Below are 20,845 nucleotides of genomic sequence, written 5' to 3' on the forward strand. Positions count from 1 at the left end.
CATGTCGAATCTTCTATCTATATCGAACTGTTGTAGCAACGAAAACGAAAGCAAAGCATTTTTTTATGTTGTATCTTTCAGATTTTGGATTCTGCACGTTCATTTTCAATTGTTAAAACGATAACGAAAATACCCGAAATTCGGACGAAAATGCATTCGGACGAAAACGAATGCACGTGTCTATTGCTGTCTGTGTCCCCATTAGGGAGAATTTTCTTCACTTCCACTTTATATAGCACTATACAAAGAAGTGTCTTTAGCAGAAACATTACAGGCAAAAAAAAGTTTAGGTGGAATGGAGAAAGGATACATGCCCTCTCAGGTTTTAATTGCTGTGTTTGTCCTCACTAGGGGGATGGTGCGTGACAGAGTGTCACCAGCATAGGAAGGCCCCTGAACTGGCACACAGATAGCATAATTAGTCTGACACAGATTCCAAAGCTTACACTCCCTGTTTAAAAGCTAAAAAAGTTTGAGCTTTAGTTCAACTCCACTATAGTAGCATTCAATAAAAATAAAAGGAACTGAAAAATTCCAATTATAATTTAATTAGTCAAAAAAAATTCTATATGCCCAAAAGTTCCTATTCTTAGATGTCTTGCTGGCGTAGTTCAGATCAGTTATCCTTTCGCTACGTTTTTTCCATAGAGTAAATGGAGGGTAGCCCTGACTTTATTTGTTGCATGATATTTGCGTAAATGTTCCAAACCCTGTGATTGCAGTAAAAAAAAAAAAAAAAAAAAAAAATACACAAACACATTATACATTACAAATGTACAGCTACAAATAAATGACTGCATCAAGTTAATAAATGCCAAACGCAGTGAACCTTAAAATTTTTGTGTTTTTGCCAAACCACAAAAAAAGTATTCAAAATCATAAATATTATAAAGCGCTGCGTAAACTGTTGGTGCTATATAAATCGTTTATAATAATAATAATAAAATAATAATAAATAAGCAATACATTAACCACTTAAGGACCTTGGCTGTTTTTCAGATTTGGCGTTTACAAGACTAAAACTGTTTTTTTTTGCTAGAAAATTACTTAAAACCCCCAAACATTATATATATTTTTTTCTAACACCCTAGAGAATAAAATGGCGGTCATTGTAATACTTTTTGTCATACCGTATTTGCGCAGCGGTCTTACAAGCACATTTTTTTTGGAAAAATTCATTCATTCAGATAACAGTAAAGTTAACCCAATTTTTTTATATATTGTGAAAGATAATGTTACGCCGAGTAAAATTATACCCAACATGTCACGCTTCAAAATTGTGCCCGCTTGTGGAATGGCGTCAAAATTCCACAAAGCCCGGCGTAAATTACGTTAGCGCGCTGCATGTCGGGAAAATTACGTCACATGCATGCGCAGTACGGCCGGAGCGGGAGCGCGCCTCATTTAAATTGTAATCGCCCCCCGGAGAGGAGGACCGCCTTGCGACGGAGGCACTTAAGTTACACGGCCTGAAATTTCTAGGTAAGTGCTTTGTGGATCGGGCACTTAGGTAGAAATGTAACGCCTGTGTAACTTAACTGCTGAAAGTTAAGTCATATATATATTATTATTATTATTATTATTTTTAATTAGCGCATCATTGTTTCACAATATTGTCTGTAGGGGTGCCATTGTTCCCACTCATCCCCAATGAATAGTTTTTCTAAGGGTTCCCTTAGAACTGACATTTTTTTAATGGGGCCTCTACACTAAAAATGTTGAAAACAGTTGGTATAGAGGGAGCATGGTTTTATTTTACTTTTATTCATAATATATTTCAGTATGTCTTAATCCTTTTTTTACTTTATTGTATTACTATCCAAGAGGGTCTAATAAGAACCTCTTGTGACCATAAAGTGGCAGTGACAGGTACTCTTTATGGATTACGAGCTCCTTGATGATTTTTTCCTTCAGGCCATGCAGTCCCTGATCTGCAGTTTACTCAGCCAGTGCCACAGGGTTGCTAAAGCTCAGAGGTGAGCACTCTCAAATTAAATCTGCACGCTTTTTAAATATTTTAATGAACTAAATACATTTTTCCACCAGTATTTTTAATTTTAAAATAATAGTTAATACTATCCCAAGTATACTCTTATGTGATAGTATACATGCACCCCTGTCAGACAACCTTATGGCTCACTGGGGCTCCATGGAGAGCTCAGATGACCATCATGGTAAATGGTCGAAACTTATATAAACTTGTATAAACGGTGTTCTATTAGAAATCGTGCCTATTTTTCCTGCACTGCTACAGAAAGCGATAACCTTTCTCGTTGCTGTAGGCTATTTCTAAGAGTATAGAAACAGGAATGTGATTTGCAGAGTAAGCATGTAAAAGTCTGTTAAAAGCAAATGTAAAATATCATGTGCTTGTCAACGCTTTAAAAAACGATTTACGTATTTGTCTTCATTCAGCACCAGAGGGCGTAAAATGTTTTTTTCTCTCATCTTCAGAATTTAGTCAAAAATTCTGTGTTGTGCACTTCACCTTCTCCCCTTTTGTATTTTGCAGAGAACATTCCAGATCATTCTGGGTTGAACAGCCCTGGGGCAGTAGACAAGGTGAAGAAGTCCTGCAGTTAATCAAAGACTTTTCCGATGCAAGCTGAGCTGTAAGTGGTGGGATTTCAGCCTAGCACAACACTAACTTGACTTTAAACAAAGCTACCCCTCTCTACATCTTATTTTATCTCTAGAGTACTTAGATGTAGTGCACCAGTAGCATAGTATAGCATATAAACACACCAACATTAGTTATGGTATAGATATAATCAGAAACAGAAACATGCATATCCCTTTAACACCACAGGTAATAGAGCAAAGACAAATGTAACTCATGTAAGAAAACATATGATCACGTCCTTAGGGTGAATAACTAAAGTGCTTATGCTAGCAAAATGTCAGATTTGTGCCTAGGCTGCTTTTAAAAAACAGCTAAAACATTTGAACTATTTTATGTCACATATCTCAGAGACTAGCAAACATATTGTTTAAATATGTATTCATGAATAATATCCACACTATCACCTTATTTATGGCATAGTGGAGGTTTGTGCTAGAATACTGTTTGATAAACATATATTCTTGAATAAAATCAACAATGTCACCTTATTTATGCCATAGTGGAGGTATGTGCTAGAATACTGGTTGATGTAATGAGAAATTACAGCACCAAGTCACAGTACAATCATCACATGCCTGACGAAGGGGTCTTGCAAGGCTCCGAAATGTTGCACTCTCTCTTGTGATGTAATCACTCTGCAATAAAAATCTTTGGGATGTGGAGCTGATGGAGAGAATGACCGCCAGGATGCAGGACAGGTTGGAGGCCCACGACATTGTCTGGGAGACATGGCGCCTTCGAGAGGACCCACCATGACTAGGTAACTGAGCTAATCCGATGATCTTCTCCCCCCCCCCTTCCTTTTTTCTTTTTCCCTTTTCTTTCTCTCTTTTTACATTCTTTCTTTTTCTCTCCCTCCTATTGGGAGTACCTTCATGACCCTTCCATGTTTAAAGTTTTGCAACATGATAACATATGTCGCTATGATATGGCTTTCTCAACCTCAGTTGTGTGCCTGTTATTGTATAGGACCGTGCAGACGGTCCATTTTCGTTACTATCTGCATTGATGTAGCAAAAAAAAAAAAAGCAGACCTGTGCCTTGTCTCTTTATCTCTCCTCATGCTGTATCATGTGGTTCTGTATATTGTAAGAAATGTACTCCTTTTTTTTTATCTTCAATAAAAAGTTATTTGATAAAAAAAAAAAATCTTTGGACGACATTTGAGGATCCTTGGTGTGCTGCCGAATATGTGCGTTTATCTGTGATTTTAGAGGAACCAGCTGGTAGTCGCTGCAGCACCCACTACAGATGAGCCTTGTTTCCAGGAACATATGCGAGGGGAATATAGACAAGTCAGTAAAATCAAGGACACATGGGAGATACACTTCTGCATTAAAAGGTAGTCCCTTTACTCTGTAACATGAAAGATTTTAAATGCACTTTTAAAGAATAAAAGTACAATATAATAAAGTATAGTGACCTCAGAAATAAGCTTTAAAAGCAGGGAAGCTGCTGTCACACCACGTTACTAAACATCTCCAGTAGGGTATACTTGTTGACCTCAATTAGGGTAACCTACAAAAGGACACCTGCTAATAGGGAATGTTTCCCAAGCTTCAATTATTTTCTGTAGAATAAATAGTTCATGATTAAGCTTTTCCCGAAAGGTGTGGGTTCTCCTGATTGTCAGAATCAATCAGTATGAATGTATGCTTTGTTCTGTTTGTACTAAGTACTTACTGTGAAGCTTCAATGATTACAGTTCACCGTTATTTAAAGTGTATGTAATCCTAAATAATAACTTTCTTACAGGGAACAAATATATTTCTTATATTTGAACTCTTTTTTGTAATTTAAATAATTTTTCTATATATCTGTTTCGTAGGTGCAAAAAAAATGTGTTGATCCTGACAGAAATCCATTGATGTCCTAGGCACTCTGCAGCATTATCTTAAGCCTTGCCTCTGCTATGTCTGTGAACTAGAGAATATCCCTCTCCCATATTATTTAGATAAGAATGGGGGAAGAATTCCGAACACATTTTCTGCCCTGAGGTGATAATCTAGCTTAGATACAGATACCTAGCATTGATACAGAACACTGCTGTCACTTTTGTCAGGTCCTCCAAGTCATGAATCATTTAGCATTTCAGGGTACTTAGAATGGACACTGTTAAACTGACCATGGAAAGTAGAGGGGGATCATGCAGCCATGACTCTATCATTCCCACACATCTTTTATCACCAGTGCTTTCCTAAATATGAATGAAGGTCTTTGGAAACAAGTCCTGTTTAGACTGCCATTAGAAAGCATAGGTTCCCGTACAGTATGCCTGACAGATTCCCCTCGATAACCTCACTTCCCCACCTCCCAAACCCACTTCCACAGCTGTCAAGATTTGGAGGCATTATTGGACAGCCAGAGAAGAAAAATTAGGTGGCACAATGTAGTGATATTTTACATAACATACAGAATGCACAGAGTTTAGGTGTCATATGTGTGGAATGTACAGAGTGCAGGGGTCAGAAGTATGTAATGTACATGGGGCACCAGGCAAGAGAAGCAGGGCACATCCCCCATACCATTGATCCCCATACTGCAATGCTGCACATGCTCTGAGGGTTTTGGACCCTATTATTTCCCAAGTATAACAACACCCCAGCCCCCCCCATATGACAGCCAGCAGGATCCAGGAATGTGTAAATAAAGGAAGGGGAGGTAATCCAAACACAAGGCCCCTTATGCCTGCTGGGATCTTGACTGTCAAGGAGACCGAACACACACTCACATACAGACAGAATGAATTTGTGGTCTCCCCAGACCCTTTCTTGTTCAATCAGCAGCACGCGAGTGTTGTCTGGATTTTCTCTCTCTGCTCCAGAATTTACCAGTCCAGAACAGTGGCGGTGCGTCTATAAGGGGCGTTGGAGCGCCGCCCCCTCTGGCTCTAGCACCGCCACTGATAATAACATAGATTCATGCATTGCATGAATCTATGTTATTGTTGCCGGCTACCGCCAAATATTCAGATGGCCGGACCTTGAGTGCCGGACACCTGAATAACGGCAGCTGGTTGGCAGTGCGGAAGTGCCTATCAGAGCCAGCTTTCCAAGTACAGCCCTCCGGCTCCCGAAAACGTATCTATGGGACGTACGGGTGGTGCGTTCCTTAGATAAGACTGACAGGCGTCTCAGCCAATCAGGTTCACCGGTTCTGGTTACCGGTAACCTGATTGGCTGAAGTGACATCGAGGGCGGGACTAGGGAGAAGACATCGAGGGAGCGTGGAGGGAGGATGGCTGACCCGAGAAAGGTAAGTCCCGGAAAAAAAGGGGGGGGGAAGCAATCTGGCGGTTTTTAAGGGGGCACAATGGCATGGCACAGTGGCCACAATGGCATAGCACAGTGGCGACAATTAATGGGCACAGTGGCTGCATTTGGCATGGCACAGTGGCTACAATGGCATGGCACAGTGGCGACAATGGCATGGCACAGTGGCTGCGTTTGGCATGGCACAGTGGTGACAATTGATGGGCACAGTGGCGACAATGGCATGGCACAGCGGTGACAATTGATGGGCACAGTGGCGACAATGGCATGGTACAGTGGCTGCGTTTGGCATGGCACAGTGGCGACAATTGATGGGTACAGTGATGACAATGGCATGGCAAAGTGGCGACAATTGATGGGCACAGTGGCGACAACGGCATGGCACAGTGGCTGCATTTGGCATGGCACAGTGGCGACAATTGATGGCACAGTGGCTGCGTTTGGCATGGCACTGTGGCGACAATTGATGGCACAGTGGCTGCATTTGATGGCATGGCACAGTGGCTGCGTTTGATAGCATGGCACAGTAGCAACAATTTTATGGCACAGTGGTGACAATTTTATGGCACAGTGGCAAAAATTTTATGGCAACGTGGCCACTTTTGATGGGCACAGTGGCGGCAATTGATGGGTACAGTGAGACTGCAATTGTTGTTTTATTTTTTTTCATTTGTTTGCGCCCCCCCAAAAATTTCGAGCACCATCCGCCTCTGGCCCAGAAGCTGAAATAAAAATTAATGATGCTGCATAAAGGCTTTCCACAGGCAGCCTCTCGTTCATCCGGGTCCCTCTTCTAACCTAATGGGGTCTGGACCCAGTACAGAAGTAGTACTTGTATCCCTTTATCAGCAGCCCTGCTTAGAGAAATAATTTGGGAAAGCACAATGCAAACTAAGGTCTCATGCAACGCCAGTGTCTGGCGTTTTTTTTTTTTACAGCTTAAAAACGCCTCTCCATGTTATTATAGGTGTCCATGTACACATAGGCTTTTGGGAGCTGTAAGTGGCATAGGCACTTTTAAGCTTTACAAGAAACCAAGGGCCAATACGTCATGGAGCAGAAGCGCAACAGCTTTAAAAATGCCTCATATGGCTAAACGCATCTTAACGCTGTATACAGCATTAGGCAACATCAAGCATTTTTAAGCTGTAATAATTGGATTTGGCAGTGGAAAATAAAAGAGGGCAGAGAAACGCTGCTTAACGCTAACGTGGCTAAGCGCAGTTAAATGCGGCTAGACACACATTACCGCCAATGCAAAACACTTCTAAAATCATTTTTTTTGCAGCTGCTTTGTCCTGATGTCAGTACTGGCTAATTTTTTTTAACGCCCTGTATGCATGAGGCCTTACTGTGCAGGGTACTGTATCAGGAAGAAAATAATAGCAATCAGACAAGGTGGTCTGATTACTATTTCCGAAGGTAAGCCTCAGCTAATGCTATCAATAGGTGCCCAGCAGACAGTGACGGCCCGTCCATACAGGGCGCAAGGGTGCCGCTCCCCTAATCAATGCGCCCGGTCCCTAATCTACATGCAGGGTGCCGGACACATTGATACCAATGTTTTTTTTATTAGCGATCTCTGGAATGCTTTTTGGCAGTGAGTCTAATTTTCAATATTGATCAAATACCAAGTACAGTTTTTTTTATAAAGTATACTGATTGAAGCACATTCCCTGTTTTATATGGTTATATGGTTTATAACATTGTGTAATTATGTGCAGCTCATAATAAAAAGGTGACCTCTAATTGATAGCTATTGATTTCAGCCATTTTCCCATTCTTGCCCTTTTGTTTTGTTAAATTACACCTGACAGATTTTTAAGGCTGAACGCAAGGCGGACAAATAAAAGCCTAGTACATATATGCCTATTTGAAATGTTTTATATGACAAAGGTTACTCCTGCCACACTTTACATCTAGGAAGGTCACACCACTTTTTTCTTTTGAAGTCAAAGAATAGAGAGACATTACTGCCGAAGACATTACTACTACAGTGATCTCTACTAGCTTTTGTGTCCCATGTTTAGTAGCTGCTTTACTGATTTGTGAACTCAGAGGGGGCTCACTTAGCTCAGGCACTAATCAGGGTACCTTTTGCATTTTCTTAATGAAAATAAACCATTTTCTGAATCAACGGGATGGCAAGACAGCGAGGTCATGATCTCTACCTTGTGCAATCAGAGAACACTAAGCATTTATTGAGAAAATGAAGGGTTCTCTGAATGTCAAATATACCAAACAAGTGACCTACTGAGTTCACAATGCAGCAAAGCGGACACTCTGCACAGGACCCAGATGCTAGCGGCAATCACTTTAGTATTGGTGCCTGAATGCCAGCAATCCCACAGGTATGGCACATACATACTTACATTGGTTCAAGAGATGTAGAAATTTACATACCTAGGGGGGCGTGGCTTGGCGATTGATGGCGACGGACGCACACTAGAGAGGCTCTGTGAGGAAACCCGGCTCTCAGCCTGAAACCCTGCCTAAACCGAGCCAGAAATGGGCAAAAAGCTGTTCCACACCCCGCAGACCCGCTCCAAACGCAGCACAGTAGCGGTGTCGACCCGAAACATCACGGACCTCTTTAAAAACAACGCGATCTCCGGCGGCAGCATGGCGGGGAACAAGATGGCGCGCCAGCAGCGAGAAGACGAGGAATCCAGTGAGGACTCTCTCTCTGTGGCGGAGGACTCAGGTAGGGGGCATAGCCACCCGAACCACCCCTTGACATACGCTGACATGACTGGGTTTGCAGCGGACATTAAAACCACATTTTCTGCAGCCATCACGGACCTAAAATCCAATCTGCTTGTTCTCACAGAGAAGCTCACGGCCGTGGAGACTGTTGGAAAACACAGGGATAAGAGGCTCCACAGGCTGGAGAGTGCTGTGGTTTCCCATTCCTCCCACCTCATCGAAATAAACCGTCATTTGGAGGACTTGGATAATAGGGGGAGAAGGGCAAACATTAGGGTGAGGGGGATCCCCGAGTCAGTGGAGAACGCACAGATTATTCCAGCTCTGAGAAGAGTGTTCAACAGTCTCCTGGAGAGGCAGGAGGATGCGGCCATTGATTTCGATCGTGCTCACAGAGCCCTGAGGCCTAAAGGCCCCGACACAGCTCCTCCACGTGACATAATCTGTTGCCTGCAGAACTATCCACTGAAAGAAGAAATTATGCATAAAGCTAGGAGAAGTGACAGTGTGGTGTTTAATGGAGAGACTATCATGTTGTTTCACGACCTATCCCAAATCACTCTCCGGAACCGCAGGGCGCTGCGACCATTGCTGGAGGTGCTGAGGGAGAGGGAGCTAACCTACTCGTGGCGATTCCCGTTCGCATTGGCGGTTACGAAAGCGGGCAGGCAACATATACTGCGCACCCCTGCAGACCTCCCTGAGTTCTTTGAAGCCCTGGACATAAACCCCGTCGCGGTCCCGGAATGGTACCAGGAGTTTGCCCTCCCCAGGATGGACGGAGGTCCGTGCCGCTCCCCGCTCTCTACACCGGAGAAGAGGCTTCCCAAACGCTCTAAGCCGAACCGAGGCTTCGGTTCACAGAATGGCACGCCTGGGCCCAGGCAAGGCCCCGCCAGGGCCCAAGAGGAATACTAGACGGAGTTCATCTCCCACTGGCGGTTTCAAAATTCACTTTTGGTTGTCCCCCCCTTTTTCTCTTTCCTTTTTTTTATTGTTATTTTTCCCAAGTATATCCAGCTTCAACCCAGGATGTGCAGTTCTAACACGCACGCGCAGAATAGTCCAAAGGACCGTGTTAGTCTACCTCGCGCCTACAAGTGCTCCTCTCTACAGACTACAAGGCCGCATGACACCATCAACTGGCCATACAAGATCCTGACACTCAATATGTGATACACGGCTGAGCGATGGCGGGGACTCTGCTTTCAGAGATATACGTCGAATGGTAATGTAGACAGTAGTCTCAGCGTGTCACCTGGGACAAGAGGGGGCATTTCTCACCCGGCTGGGTGGACATACATTACAATATTACTTTATCAGCTTGATGAGGAGGTAGAGATGTGTAATGATGCTGGCCCACAGGAATTGATACAAGACTGCTTAATTCAGGGGGACACCTGGAACGAATGTGCTCACTGCCTATGAATCCTTTACGTTTTTTGTTTTTTGAGGTGTGGGGTTGTTTTCCCCTTTTGTTACTCTTACTCCACCAGAAAGACAATGGCTAATATTGTTATTTTTGCCTATTAACTATCTGTTCTTACAGGGTTTCTACACTATAACTCCAGTCCGTGTGCCGCTCGCACGAGAGGACTGGACATAAAGCCTTTTAATATGCCGGGTTTCCTTTCTTCTCACCTGTGCTGTGAAAGAAAGTTTTGTTTTCTTGTTCTGTTATTTGTGTTGCAATACCGTTGTACCACCCCGTTGTTGGTGGTGGAGATTGTCTCGGGTTGCTGATCACTGATGGTGATACAGGGCCCTGAGTCATCTCCTCAGAAGTGAACGAAGGACGTTTGCGTCCGTTGTTGTCGCGCAGTCACGCCACGACCTCGCAGAGTGGGTCTCGCGAGGGTTCTTACGCTTGCGAGCCCACTACTTACGACTTCGGGGTGCTTGCCACATCCCGTAGTGTTATTTGTGCACTCTCCTTTACCCCTCCCCCCTCTCCCTTTTTCCCTTTATTCACGCCTTTTTCTATTTTTTCTCTCCTTCTGTCTCCACATATTCTATAGGGGATCTCAGTGAAGAGAAAATTGGTATATCATCACACAAGTGACCCATCTAACCTGTTACTTTATTTTTAGATCAAGTCAGCTGGAATACCAGGGAACGCCTCAGATGGCGTACTCATCGTTAGGTCAGGGCCCTACGGTCATCTCACACAACGTCCAGGGGTTGAACATACCGGAGAAGCGAACTACGCTCCTTAGGGAACTCAAGAAAGGTAAACCACATTTCGCTTTCCTGCAGGAGACTCACTTTCAGACCAACAAGGTACCGAAAATTGACTAACGCACATTTCACGACAGCCCTACACGCAACCAATGACTTGGCAAAGTCTAAGGGGGTGTCCATCTTAATAAGCAAAAATGCACCCTTCCAATTAACTGACAGGTTGACCGACCCCGAAGGCCGATATATATTTGTCAAGGGTAGTTATGCTGGCTCTCCAATCACGCTGGCAAACGTCTACTTCCCCAATACAGCACATGCAAATTTCTGCAGACGTATGATTCGGGCCTTATCAGGCTTTACGTCCGGATACCTGATACTAGGGGGAGACTTTAATGTCCCGTTGAATCCTCTGGTGGACACCTCGACAGGTAAAACATGTATATCCTACAAAATCCTTAAAAGAATCAAGACACTCTTGCAGTCCCTGCAACTGGTGGATGCGTGGAGATTTCTTCACCCATCAGAGAGGGACTTCACGTTCCATTCCGCCCCCCACAATCGATATTCCCGTATTGACCACCTGTACATATCACAAAGAGATCTAACTAAAGTGACTGGGGCCAAAATAGGTCTACAGACCATATCAGACCATGCACCTACGTCCTTAACGATAGTGGAGTCCTCTCCCACGACCCATTCAGCCTCCTGGAGACTGAACGCATCGCTCTTGACAGACCCAACTCTGTTACCTCAAATAACCGAAAGTTTAGTGAATTTTTTCAAGCAGAATGAGTCTGAGCAAGCAGACCCAATGATGGTCTGGGGTGCTCATAAATGTACGCTCAGGGGAGACCTGATACGCATGGGGGCCAGGCGTAAGAGACTGCAGGAGGCTGAAATCACCAAACTATTGAACACAATCTTCCTTCTAGAGACCAAACACAAACAGTCCCTGTCGGTACAAACGGCTGCAGACCTTCTGGAAGCCAGGAAAAAGCTACAAAATGTACTTGCTACTAAGACAAAACGTTTCCTATTCTTTAAGAAAAAAATATATTATGAGGCGGGAGACAAGTCGGGTAAGCTGTTGGCGAGGGCTCTGCGAGACCCCCACTCCTCCACCCACATTTCTGGGATCAGGAATGATTCAGGCGTACTGGATGTTAAAACGGAAGACATTGCGGCACATTTCCATAAATACTATTCTGCACTTTACAACCTACAGTTGCAACACAGACCGCCTGGGTTGGAGGGGAATAGGAATCAGGCCATCCTGGACTACTTGAACCAGAGTGGCCTACCCAAACTGTCGGCTGAGGCCGTTTCTGCCCTAGAAGAACAGATTTCACTACAGGAAATTCATTGTGCCATTAAGGCCTTGAAACCCGGAAAAAGTCCGGGGCCAGATGGCTTCAGCTCAATTTACTACAAGACATTCGGTGACATATTGACAGGTCCCTTGCAGAAAGCCTTCAACTCATTGACGAACCCTAGGCCCCTCCCGCGAGACTTCCACGCTGCACACATCACGGTTATCCCGAAAGCAGATAAGGACCCCGAAACGTGTGCAAGCTATAGACCTATCTCCCTCCTGAACATAGACCTGAAGCTGCTGGCGAAAATACTGGCCAACAGGTTGAGGCCACATCTACCTGGGGTGATTGGTCCGGAGCAGGCAGGCTTTGTGCCAGGGAGGGAGGCAAAGGACAATATCATTAAGGCCCTCTTGCTCATGCAGGCAGCGCACACCCAACAAGTCGAGAGTCTTCTCCTGTCTACGGACGCGGAGAAGGCTTTCGACCGAGTGTCGTGGGACTTTATGTTCGCGACTTGCACTCACATAGGCCTTAGCTCACGTATGATGGCGTGGATCACCTCGTTATACCACCATCCTTCTGCTAGGGTCAAAATTAATGGGTCACTGTCCGACGTGATAGAAATTCAAAATGGGACACGCCAGGGGTGCCCCCTTTCCCCTCTACTGTTTATCCTTTCCCTGGAACCGTTTATCCGTACGGTTAATAAAGACAACTCAATACAGGGGATCTCGGTTCGCGGTAGGATGTACAAAACGGCGGCTTATGCGGATGACCTCTTATTTTTTGTGACAGGCTCGCATGTTACTATCCCAAATCTTCTGAAGGCCTTTAGCCACTATGGCTATCTCACCAATCTCAAGATAAACTTGACCAAGTCGGAAGCAATGAATCTCACACTACCTGCCCCGACCCTCACCAGGACACAATCCAACTGTCCGTTTAGATGGGAAAGTAAGGCCCTGAAGTACTTGGGAATCTGGTTGACCCCGTCCCTGACGTCACTTTATGACGCTAACTTTGCGCCATTGCTGCGTAGAATTGAGGACAATTTGAAACTTTGGAACGCGGGATATTTCTCCTGGTTTGGGAGAGCGGCCATCATTAAGATGGTGATGCTACCCCGACTCTTATATCTGTTGAGGGCCTTGCCCATAGTCCTGCCTAATAGGTTTTTTAAAAAGCTCCAAACAGCGCTTCTGGCCTTTCTCTGGTCTCACAAGCGGGCAAGGATTAAATTTGCCCTCTTGACCAGACCGAAGGAGGATGGGGGAATGGGGCTTCCTGATTTCAGGAGATACTATATGGCTGCACATGTGACGAGGGTCGTAGATTGGCATTGCCACAGAGAGATGAAGGACTGGGTGACCCTGGAGGAGGACCTAAGCCCCTTCCCACTCCTTTTCTCCCCCTGGAACCCAGGCTTGAGAAAACCACACTTATTGCTTCATCAACCCCTACAGGCAAATACCCTGACAGTTTTTGCCTTGGGGACCAAATGTACCTCTATCTCCTCAGTGAAGGGCCCTTTAACACCGCTTTCAGATAACCCAGACTTTCAACCAGGACTAGGATCACGGACACTACGTCACACATCCTCCAATAAGACACTTACGGCCGGGGAATGCTTCCGGGGGGGAACATGTGTGGAATATCAGACGCTCAAACAAATCCTTGACCGCCCCTCCCTCCAGCTCTGGACATATCTACAAGTACGTAGTTATACCGGTGACAAAGTGAACAAACAACACTTTACCAGACAGCTGACTGACCTAGAAGAGGTAACAAAGGTGATCTCCTGCAGAAAACGACATCTGTCATTTATAAGTGGTTACAAGTACCCCCTACCTCAACTGAAGATAGATTCCAAAAGGGCTGGTCCAAAGCTCTTGGGAAGACCATCTCAGAAAGACAATGGCGGAGCGCTTGTATTTTGGCACACAAGTGCTCTATAAGCACAAAAACACAGGAAACATCTTATAAGCTGCTTACAGATTGGTATGTTACGCCAGCCAAATTGAGTTCCTGGTATCCTCAGACGTCTGATAGGTGTTGGAGATGTGGAGAGGGAGTGGGCACGTTGTTACACATTTGGTGGCAATGTCTGCGCCTAGCCAACTTCTGGCAACAGGTCAAGGACCTAATTAAACAAATCACGGAGACCAGCTTAGTACTGGACGCGGCGTGCTGCCTGCTCCACATCTCCTCCTTCTCATTAAAGAGATATAAGAACTCCCTGACGAAGCACATGTTAAACGCAGCAAAGGCCCTGATCCCAATCTTTTGGAAGACCACTAAGGTCCCCACGATCACACAGTGGCTGGAAAAGGTTTCTGAGATCCGAGAGATGGAAGACACCCTTACACAGGCCTCAGACAACGTAGATAAGTTCCACGAGACATGGTCACCCTGGTTCGAGTTCCGCTTCTCTAAGGCCTATGAGGCTCTTATGGGCGCTGGCTGAATGATGATGTATCACTGACCAAGTGTTAAGGTTTAGTATTGAGATAGTACACTGGCCTAGCCAATTTCTGCGCTACACCATTCTTATTTCCCCTACTTCTTCTTCTTTCATCTCTGACCCGCTCTCCCATCCCCCCCTTTCCCCCTTGCCCTGCCTTTTCTAATTGGCAGGAATGTTTAACCTTACTTTATGGTATGGTAGTGGAAAATACACACAAAAGCGTTAGACGACTCTGCAGAAACATAATGTCAGAGGATACTGTGAAGAAAAGGTTCACTTATGGTTTACACAAGATGTTATATGATCATAGTTACAGTAGAGCAGACTATATTGGGACTAGTTCATTATAGCCCCAAGATGTGCCGAATAACGTGAGCTTTATTACTACTCGTTGTAATAGTGTTGGTTGTCAACTTTAGATGCATAAGATCGCTGTGTATGATTGTCATTATCATGCTGTACTGTTTTTGTTTGTACTTGCATATTTTGTTCTTGACTGGAACATTAATAAACTTTGGAATGTAAAAAAAAGAAATTTACATACCTAAACTTCAGTTTACATGAGTATAGACTTTCTTATCCCCATGAGGTTTTTTCTCCCCTTAGAGGTAGAACATGTTAACCAATACTATCCATTTGTATTTTTTTCAGCTTATTTCTGTACCCAACTCCTGATGAATGGCATATGCCATGAAACGTGTCAAATTTCCATGGGGTGCTCAGTCATGTCTGGCTCATTACTGACTTACTGGCCCATATATACCTCTATATATATGGGCCCAGATTCACGTACAGCGGCGTATCTTTGTGCGGGCGTAGCACATCTCATATGCGCTACGCCGACGTAACATAGAGAGGCAAGGCCAGTATTCACAAAGCACTTGCTCTCTAAGTTACGGCGGCGTAGCGTAAATGGGCCGGCGTAAGCCCTCCTAATTTAAAGTAGGCAGGTAGTGGGCGTGATGTATTGAAATGAAGCGTGACCCCATGTAAATGAAGGGCCGAACGAACGGTGCATGTGCGCGCATGCTCAGAATCACTTTGCATATACTCCCTAAGATACGACGGCTCAATGCCTTCGACGTAAACGTAACCTACTCCCAGCCCCATTCACTTACGACTTACGCAAACAACGTAAAATCCGACGGCTATTCTGACGTCCATACCCTAACATGAATTACCTCTGCTTTATGAGGCTTAACTTTACGCCGGACGTACGCCTTACGTAAACAGCAGATTACAGCAACGGGCATAAGTACGTTCGTGAATCAGCGTATCTAGGTCATTTACATATTCAACGCGTAAATCAATGGAAGCGCCCCTTGCGGCCAGTGTAAATATGCGCCCAAGATACGACGGCGTAGGAGACTTACGTTGGTCGTATCAAGCCAAAATTCAGGCGTACCTTGTTTGCTGAATAAGGCACATAGATACGACGGCGCATCCATGGACTTACGCGGCGTATCAGAAGATACGTCGGCCTAAGTCCATTCTGAATCTGGCCCTCAGGCCCCGTACACACGAGAGGATTTATCCGCGGATACGGTCCACCGGACCGTTTCCGCGGATAAATCCTCTCGAGGATTTGCGAGGATTTTGATCCGATGGAGTGTACTCACCATCGGATCGAAATCCGCGCCGAAATCCCATCGCGATGACGTGTCGCGCCGTCGCCGCGATGATGACGTGGCGACGTGCGCGACGCTGTCATATAAGGAATTCCACGCATGCGTCGAATCATTACGGCGCATGCGGGGGATTCATTCGGACGGATTGATCCGGTGAGTCTGTACAGACCAGCGGATCAATCCGTTGGGATGGATTCAAGCAGATAGATTTGAAAGCATGTCTTCAAATTTTTATCCGCTTGAAATCCATCCCAGGGGATAAAAATCAGCGGAAACAGATCCGCTGGATTGTACACACCAGGGGATCTATCCGCTGGAGCCGGTCCACGGATCAATTCCAGCGGATGGATCCTCTCGTGTGTACGGGGCCTTAGAGTTTATCTAGTATTATGTAATTATCAATGTGTATGTGTATCTTACCTTGTTTTTAAAGCAGCGCTGTTGCATATGGTATACCAATGTTATGACTATAATATGTACCGTATTTATCGGCGTATAACACGCACAGGTGTATAACACGCACCCTAACTAATTTATCAACATTTATATACAAATGATCTATGCAATATCTGTATCAGTGATACTCCTCATATAAAGTCCCACTAATTTCCCTTCCTGTTCTATATATACAGGCATCCGCCACTTTTAAGTACACAATGGGGTTTATTAACTAAAGCTCGAAATTGCAAAATCAGATTCACTTTTGCATAGAAACCAATGAGCTTCCAGGTTTTATTATCAACGCTTAATTGAACAAGCTTGGGTTAGAAGTGCATTGGTTTCTATGCAGAGGTGAGCCTGATTTTGCACTTTCCAGCTTTAGTAAATAAACCCCATTGTGTACTTAAAAGTGGGGTATGCCTGTATAATAGGGATGGAGGTTCTGTCACTATGGTGTTTGGCAGGTCATATCTCTCTTTTTCTAAACTCCAGCTTTAAAGCGGCTTCAGCAATTATGTTCTCCAGTGTCTCAGGAACACCAAATCCAAGTGCAGGCTGATATAAATTTCATTAATTCCCTCTAGTTTAAAGGGCTGGCCTACCACCCCCTGCTTCAGCACCAATAATAAAGAACAAGAGTCACCAATTTGTTACCTAAAAGAGAAGAATGGATATTTTCTTTATTGCAGAATCATACTTACCTAGGTGGATGCAGCATCGCTCAGATGCTGCATCTGTCCCCTTACTGCTCTAAGACTGAGAACCGAGCGAGCAAACATGCTTGCTAAGCAGAGAACTGCTGACTGTAGGTCTCTCTGCTCTGCCCCCCACACTCACTGGAGTGCTGGGCTGTGAAAGGGACAGGAGTGGCCGGCTCAGGCTCTCAGTGGCTTTCTGATAGGCTGAGCTGGGAGCCAGTCCAGGCTTGTGAGCAGATCTCGACCATATAGTATGGTCGTAATTTTTCCTGAGCCTGGACCGACACTGTAACATCAGCCGACAGCGGGCTTCAGCCGGCTGTCTGTTAGAAATGGGTCACAGGAGTTCAGAACAAACTGCACTCCTGTGATCCACATTTAAAGTGGTTGCGAAATATGAACAATGCATATCCTTCTATAGTGTGTACGTGTCTCAGTCCAAAAGTGTAACTTGTACCTGCTGCCCTGTTCCTCTGCTATTTGCATTAATTACTTCTGGCAAGCTTTCCTGACACCAAGAGAATAAAGGAGACAGGGAGGGATCTTTAGCAGATTGAGAGCCTCAGTTCTGTTCCTGTATACTGTGTGAAGGGGGTGTGTCTCCTCCCTCCAATCAGCTCTCAGAGCTCTCTTTACTGAGCTCTGCAGTGTGTAATTTTATCTCTCTGCCCCTTGTTTTATGACAGCTCAAACAAACTTTATAAATTCTGAATAGATGTAGACAAGAGAAAATTGCAAATATACAGGTACAACTTATGTAAAAGGATATGTTTAATATCTGTGTATCACCAGAGGCCAGTCATTGCATTGGGTATATATGAGGGTTCACAACCACTTTAGGCAACTTTAGAACTTTTGAAGGTATAACGTGTATGCTGTAATGGTACAGTATAACTAGAGACATTTCTCTAATATTTGAAATTAATTTGACATGCATAAATCATAACTCTTTTCAGTAAACAGATTTTTTTGCGCTTTATATTTGATCTACAATGTATGCCATAATATAGGCTTAGCTGTACCTGCACAGTAGAAACACTTGACATCATCATAAAATGTTATGAAACATGGAATCATATTAAACATGGATGCTAGACCTGATTTTCTAGTGCTGTAAAAGCAGAAGCATTTGCTATGCAGCATACTATTACTTGTGCGTGTATTTCTGTCTAGAGAGAAGTACAAGCAGAACATCTAATCGCGAAAACCTCTATATCGTCGACGAAGACAGCAGTGCGTAAAAGCACCATTGAAATATATATGAATTTTTACATTGGGTGCAAATCCAGAATTACTTCTACTTCCCCACTCTGCTAATTTCTTACATCATTCTGGTGCTGGTAAATCTAAGTTCACCGAGTACATCGCTGTGTACTATAAACACTACGGGAAATACTATTTCAGGGTCAGATACATAAGACCATTAGAGCAAGAGCCTGTCTGCTGGGAAACAGTTTACTGCATGCGAAGAATAACCAGGTCGTTATATATAGCAAATACACAAAATTGTGGTGGATTTCTCCTAAATACAAATACAATGATTATAACATACAATCATTTAGGCTTTAACCAAATTCATAAACTTTATATCAGAAAGTAAAAATGCAGCACACGTCATCAATACAGTATTATCATAGCAATATTAAGCTGCAGCTATTAGAAGGTCAAGCGTTCTAATCAAATGTTTGCTAAAGAAGGGGAATATCAGGCAGTGTAGTCAAGTAATGAAGAGATCTACCCACCTTGCAGTGTAAAGTCCACAGATGAGCAGCAGAGAGAAGCCTGTGTCAGCACTGATCTTACTTCGACTGATGAGAAAAGGGTCTGCCTCTAAGCATTACATTTCACACAAGGCAGAGCCTGCTTTTAAAAGAACTCATCATCCCGCCCAAGTCTTTGTAATTCTAGACATTTCAGAAACATCTGTAATCACAGAAAAAAAAAATCTTTTCACATGATCGCTATGTGGAGATAAAAAAAAAAAAAAAAAATACACTAAACAAACACACAAACCTCCTGTAGTTATCACTAGTTGTACACATTTGAAATATATTGCGTAACACATTTTTCTTGCATCCTCCTGTTTGTTAGCATCTGAAACTGACTGTTTATGCTTTCTCAGGCTCTGGTTGAATTATAGTGTATCCTGTCTTGACTAATTAGAACTAAAGCTTTGTGTTTTGACTGTAAATTGTTCAATAATTTACAGGAAACGACAAAAGAACCTTAGTTGATTGCATTAAGTATTTCTACATTAGGTGGCTAGTAGGGATAATAATTGAAGCAGAGGATAGCAGTACCCTAGAGGAAAATGAAAACAAGCCTCAGTCATATCTAAAAATGCAATAATGAAAAAAGGTCTTTACACCCGTGCAATAGAGTCCAAATGTCACTTTTTGTTTGTTCATATTTTTCATCACTTTCCCTCTCATTGCTTTCTCTATCAGTATTGCTTTGTACGTTCACACAACTTTACTCTCCATCTGCCTCCATGCCCATACTCATACTTAATCAATTATGTATACTATGTGGACCTCTTCCATTATTTACTACACCTATATCAAGCCTCCCACACACGACCGAGTTTCTCGGCAAAAACCAGCAAGAAACTTGCTGAGATTTATTTTTTGCCGAGGAAACCGGTCGTGTGTACATTTTTCGGCGAGGAAACTGCCGAGGATCCCGTCGAGCCAAAAAGAGAGCATGTCTTCTTTTTCCTCAACGGGAATGGAGAAACTTGCCTTGTCGAGTTCCTCGACAGCCTAACAAGGAATTTTGACGAGGAAAACGATGTGTTTCACCCGTCAAGTTCCTCGGTCGTGTGTACGAGGCTTCAGACATGTCCAAGTCCGGCCTGGGGGCCAATTGCGGCCCACGTTCCAGTTTAATGCGGCCCCACTGGTAATTTGGATATATATCTCTTTTGTAGCCCCCAACGAATCCCCGAGCATTGTGCATTCAGAGGCTGCATTCATATAAATGGTGAGACTGCATTCATGGCACTTGTGAGGCTGCATTCATGGCAATGGTGGGTCTGCATTCAGAGGCTGCATTCATGGCAATGGTGAGGCTGCAGATGGGCACTGATTAGGCTGCATTGATGGGCAATGAACCATTTTTTGCTTCACAATTCTTTATTTAAAATTTATTTTTTTTCCTGAAACTTCCCTCTTACAGTTAAGGTGCGTGTTATACGCCGATAAATACGCTATATCCAAATAACATGCCCGAGCTCATCCTTAGAATCTTGACCACACACAGCCAAAAACGTAAGAGAATTCTTGTGTGCAGTGTATTAGTTCATTTGCATTTAATTTTAATGGTTCAAAGAATGTCAGGCAAAACGGTTGGCCCTCACGCATGTTCACTTCATCAAATCTGGCCCTCTTTGAAAAAAGTTTGGACACCCCTGACCTATATATATGGTTGGCTTTCCAGGTATCTACTTCATTACCAGATACACTCATAATATTACCTGGTTGGGTGATACACTATATAGACCCTTCATATTTATTA

At 43.9% G+C, this 20,845-nt stretch overlaps 1 protein-coding gene across 1 annotated transcript in view; it reads right to left on the reverse strand.

The window, feature by feature from the left end:
* The window catches only part of SLC38A4 (solute carrier family 38 member 4), a 116,422-nt gene extending 97,249 nt beyond the window's left edge, over nucleotides 1-19,173 (reverse strand). The window contains exon 1 of the mRNA XM_040343910.1: nucleotides 19,072-19,173. The gene's annotated coding sequence lies outside the window, so the exon portion shown is untranslated. The remainder of the gene's footprint in view (nucleotides 1-19,071) is intronic.
* Between the last annotated feature and the right edge of the window lie 1,672 nt (nucleotides 19,174-20,845).

Source organism: Rana temporaria, chromosome 3, assembly GCF_905171775.1.
Source record: "Rana temporaria chromosome 3, aRanTem1.1, whole genome shotgun sequence".
In the NCBI taxonomy this organism is placed as follows: domain Eukaryota; kingdom Metazoa; phylum Chordata; class Amphibia; order Anura; family Ranidae; genus Rana; species Rana temporaria.